Raw genomic sequence first — 5,485 nt, forward strand, 5'->3', positions numbered from 1 at the left:
GACAGCAATGAGGTCTCCCCTGAGCCTCCTTTTCTTCAGGCTGAACAGCCCCAGCTCTCTCAGCCTCTCCTCATAGGGCCTGTGCTCGAGTCCCTTCACCAGCCTGGTTGCCCTCCTTTGGACCTGTTCCAGGACCTCTACATCCTTCTTAAACTGAGGGGCCCAGAACTGGACACAGTACTTGAGGTGTGGCCTAACCAGCGCTGAGTACAGGGGAAGAATCACCTCCCTGGACCTGCTGGTGACGCTGTTTCTGATACAGGCCAGGATGCCATTGGCCTTCTTGGCCACCTGGGCACACTGCTGGCTCATGTTCAGTTTCTTGTCAATCCAGACTCCCAGGTCCCTTTCTGCCTGGCTGCTCTCCAGCCACTCTGTCCCCAGCCTGTAGCGCTGCATGGGGTTGTTGTGGCCAAAGTGCAGGACCCGGCACTTGGCCTTGTTGAACCTCATCCCGTTGGAATCGGCCCAGCTCTCTAGTCTGTCCAGGTCCCTCTGCAGAGCCCTCCAAAGGTGAAACTCATGCCCACAGACTAGCTCACTCTTGAGTTAGACGAGAGAGACTGGTAGCTCTCAGAGCACTGTATTACCTTCATTGCACCACTAGGGCTCATCGCCTCTAGGGTGAGGCTCTCTGTGGAGTCTCGAACCCGGGGCCTTCGGCATTGCAGTACTGGGTCTTAACCAGCTGCGCCACGAGAGCCTCACCTTAAAGGAAGGAGAAATAAGAGATGTAGATCTGCAGCTCTGAAGGATCCTGCACCAGAGTAATGTCAGTTATTAACTGAAACATGTAATATTTTAGAAAAAGTCACATTTGAGCAATGGGAGTATGGTTTGGGAAAGGGGCAGAAACATGAGATGGCTTTTGTCTCTCTGTGTCTAGATTTCTAGTTAGCTCCATGGGGACAGGGACAGGGTTGGCTTCAGTTGGGTGGGAGGTGTCCCTACCCATGCATGTAGGGGTTTGGAACAAGATGATCTTGAACCCTTCAAACCAAACCCATTCCATGATTCCATGATTCTGTGACATGGTCCCAGGCAGTTCCAGGCCTGGGCTCTCGACAGCACCACCAGGGCTTTGTGATGGGGTAGGTGCAGTTTCTCAGCTGTTCCCTTTACAGATGAGACCCAGGCCCAATGAGGAACCATGACAGCATCTTCATATGCTTGTGCTGTTTTAATCCCATCACCCACAGCTGGTTCCATTTCTCCAGAAACCCATAACATTACTGATAGTGTAGGGTTAAACGGGGATGGTGCAGCATGCACAAACCTTTGCCTCATGGGCTTAGGGCATGGCATGTGATAAGGAACTACAGTCTCATAATCAGTATAGATCACATCTCAGACAGACAATTCTTTCAGATACCAGATAGCTTTTCCAAGTGTGGGTGCTTTGACCAGTGGGCTATTTCCTTTTTATAGGGATATTTCCTATGTGTATGAAATGTGTATCCTATGTGTATCTCCTAGGTGTGTGAAAAAACAATGTACCATGTACTACACTGTTGAAGACCATATCACAGCTACGGTTTGTAAGCATCTCGTACGAAGAATGAACCACAGAGCAACACTGATCCCAGATAAAAAGCCACAGATCACATACCCTGAATACCAAAGGTACTGCATGATTGGTTTAATTTCCAACCCTTTGAAATTTCCAGAGAAAATAGCTTGATTCCCACTCAATGGAGTCATCTGGGTATCCTTCCACTGAGGTCAAAATTCAAACTATTTATATAAATGAGTTGAATTTTTTACTGGGCTCGAGATAATTAGCTTAAGCCCTAATTTGGGTGCCAATAAATCTGTCAGGGTTTAACGCTGGGCCGGCAATTAACCGAATGACAGAAGCTCTATATTAATGCCCCTCCCCACACTGAGAAAGAAGGAGGGACAATAAGAGAGAGAGACTTATGGGTTGGAAACTAAACTACACAGCTTTAATGAAACAGTAATAATAAAACGGAAAATTTACTAAATATATACAAGTATACAGAAAAATGGTACTATTTTCCTCCCCCCTCACCCCCAATAACTTTCACATCACCACCGAGGCTTCAGGGCAGCCCTGGGAAAGTCCAGGCTGTACTCCTGGGGTCAGCAGGCCAGGTTTATTCCCATATCCGTTGCAGTGGTGATCGTGGGGTGATCATTGCTATCTTGGGTTCCTCCTGCCTTGTCCTTCAGACATGGCAGCTGCCTCAACCACCAAAATCTACCAGGAGTAATTTTCTCCTGAGGCTCTGGACTTTCTTTCCCCTTCTTGGGGAGGCCAGGATGTGTCAGAATTTTAGTTATTACTCATTTTCATACTCTACTTTCCATAGGAAGATTCGTGACCGACAAGTTAAGGATGGGATCTGCCTTCCCATTGACTGGAGTTAAGAGTTAAGCCTCACTGCTTCATTAATAAATAAATAAATAATTAAAAACTCTTGGCTTCAGAGCCAACTTTACAAAGCCTTTGCCTCCTTGCAATCACGACCTCCAGTGATCTGTTCTAACAAGGCCATGGGGAGGCTCTGGCAGCAATGGCCCTCAGTGGGGTCAATCAATGCCTCGAGGTACTTTCAGGTTCCATTCTGACTTCTGGAGCAGTTTGTTCATTCATCTCTCAGCACCTGAGGATCATGGACTAAGCCCCAAACACAGCCTGGGGCTCATTGAAATACAGAGAGCTCTACAGGGCCATGGCTCTCCATGGGATATTCTTCACGTCTTCAAGACTTGTACAGCTAATTGGAGAGGTTTTCCCAGCGTAGTTAAGGAGAAAAATTTCATACTGTACTTCATGAAAACTGTTTGTGGTACTTTGGGGATTATTTTTTTTTTTAATATATTTGAAGAGATCATGTCACGATTTTCATTTTAGAGAAGAGGTGGTAGAAGTTCCCTTTGGTCTGATACTGTGTGGGCAATTACACTGCTCAGCTCCCCAGCCCGACCATTCCCTTCATGTCCCACCTGGGACTTCCATCCCTGGTCCTTGCATCGGACTTCTCCACTCGTCTCTGCAGCTGGAGGTTACAGTTCCACTGCACCACCTCCCACCTGCTCTCCTTAGAGAACTGACTGCACATGAGCACAGCAGGAGTTTTCCTTTGTGCAAGCCAAGAAAAGTCAATTGGAGAAAGTAAAGAAGAATCTGATGAGAAATGGTTTAGAGAGACAGATGGGAAAAGAGAGATATGATCATCATGACAGAGGTGGCTAAAGAGACAGTCAGGCTGCTGAAAGGAGAGCTTAGAACAACCTGCTGCTCAAAGCAGCACCCAGGGGAGAGGCATCTGAATGAACAAAGAGTAGGAGAAGGGGACAATTGGAGAGGAATGGGAATGGCCTTTGTCTGGACAGTCTGTGTCTGGAGGGTCTGCACTTGGTTTGCTCCATTCCCTTTCTTGGGGTAGTTGGGAGGTGTTGTGCTTTTTTCCTCCAGTTTTTATTGCTCATTTTCACATCCCACTTCCCCCAGGAAATGTCCTGGCCCACAAGTGAGGGATGGGCTCTGATTTCCCATTGCCCAGGGTTCAGAGTGTGGCCTGACTGATCCAAAAAAGTTATAAATAGATAAATACATAAACAAACAAATAAATAAATAAATATCTGTGGCTTCTGAGCCACCTTAACAGAATCTTTTCCTCCCTGCAATCATTGCCTCCAGTGATCTTCTCTAACAAGTCTCTGAGGTGGTTTTGCCACTAATGGGACCCAATGGAGCCAATCAATACTTCAAGATAATTTGGGGTTTTGTTTTGGCTTTAACTTCATAAGAGTGGGCTTTTTTCAGTCTCCTTTCAATACCTGAGGATCATGTACTCAGTGCCACTGGCACCATCGGGCCCATTACAGTACTGAGAAGCCATGAGTCACCCTTTGGTGTTTTTAGTGTTCAAGACTCGCACAGCATTTATAAAGGTTTGAGTGTGGAGGAAGATTACAAAGAGTATCTAATAAAATTTTTTTAAAAGTTCTATTTTACTGGTTTTCATATTAGAATTTTAAATTCAACTGGTATTGGTGCAGAGTGTCTCTGCAAGGGGCCTAGACAGTGGGAAAAAACCTTTGAGATCCAGCGCTCCATGGAGAACATTCCTCCTCACCTCCCCAAACACAACATTGATCTCATTGGCTCCCTGGGAAGGCTCTGGGATGATTTGCCTCCACCCCCTTGTCACCACCACCTTGTCACCATCACCTTGTCAGTGCCACCACTTCTACCCTCCATTAAGCAGCAGCTGCTGCTAGTTCAGCTCACTTCTGTCCCCACGCTGCCACTTCATCCCCACCCACCCACCCCCCATGGCACCAGCATCATTGGGGTCTCTGCGGGGACCCCAAGCACTGGCAGTGATTGTCCTGTCACACAATGAGGGGACGGGGGCACTGGCAGAAAGCCCGTTCCTGCCCTGCCTGCAGGTCACCTTCCCTTAGGGTCAGGAAGAGCAATGCATGAAAAGTGTCCCTTTCCAAAAGCCCGCAGAAACCTCTCTTTCCTACGGCAGCTGCTTTCTGCACTGCCATCAATAACGCCCTGCAGGCTGCACTTTGCATTTCCCCCTGAGAAAGGGAATGGTCGTTCTTGGCATCACCCAGCATGGACACAATGTCCTGGCTTTGGAAGAAAACTCAACACAAAAAGGGGAGACACCCACTCCCACTGGCTCACAGGTGCCGGCTGTGCCCTCTGTGCCTCCCGCTGGCCCTGGCCCCGCCACGCTGGGTTTGCCCTGTGGCTCTGCAAGTGAAGAGGGGAAAAGGGGTAGTGGGGGCCAGGGAATCCAGATGAAAAGTCTCCAGTTGAGGCCAATAAAAGGTCAGGCTGTCCCACCAGGCAGTGTTATGGGGGCCACACAGGGGTGGGGTGAGGCAGTACAGCCTCAGACTGTCAGCACCGAACAATTGCTGATAATTTCAACATAAGCTTTGGGCTATGTGCAAGGACAGTGCTGCTTAAAGCATATTTTGTAACCACAAGGAACAGCACGTTAGAACATTCGAAGGTTAAGGAGTAAGCAAGACGATTAGATTAAGGGACTCGGCACGATTACAACATCTACGAAGAAACTCGAATGTGTGAAAGATAAGCTTTGTTAGTTAATTGTTGCTAAATGCTTTGTAGCCAATCAATTTAAAACGTGTGTAACGAGATGTAGAAATCACCAATCAGCAATATGTATACGTGGCACTAGCTCTTCGATTAGTGTATAAATATTGCCTTCTGATTCAATAAAGTTGGACATTTGTTTGCATCAAACTGGGTCCCCGTCTCGCACTGCGACAAATGGTGACCCCGACGTGATGTCGGTTTGAAGATTTTCCGGTCGCAGGTCTCCAAGAACTTTGGTTTTGAAGAAGAAAGGCTGTGAAGAAGCCGGTTATTTGGTGCGCACCTCATCACCTCCTCGCGATTGGTAGGTGAAGCTTGGAGAAACTTACTTCTTTTTATTATGGGTTCAAAAGAAGAACGAGACGTTTATTA

The sequence above is a fragment of the Calypte anna genome, unplaced genomic scaffold, assembly GCF_003957555.1.
Source record: "Calypte anna isolate BGI_N300 unplaced genomic scaffold, bCalAnn1_v1.p scaffold_21_arrow_ctg1, whole genome shotgun sequence".
In the NCBI taxonomy this organism is placed as follows: domain Eukaryota; kingdom Metazoa; phylum Chordata; class Aves; order Apodiformes; family Trochilidae; genus Calypte; species Calypte anna.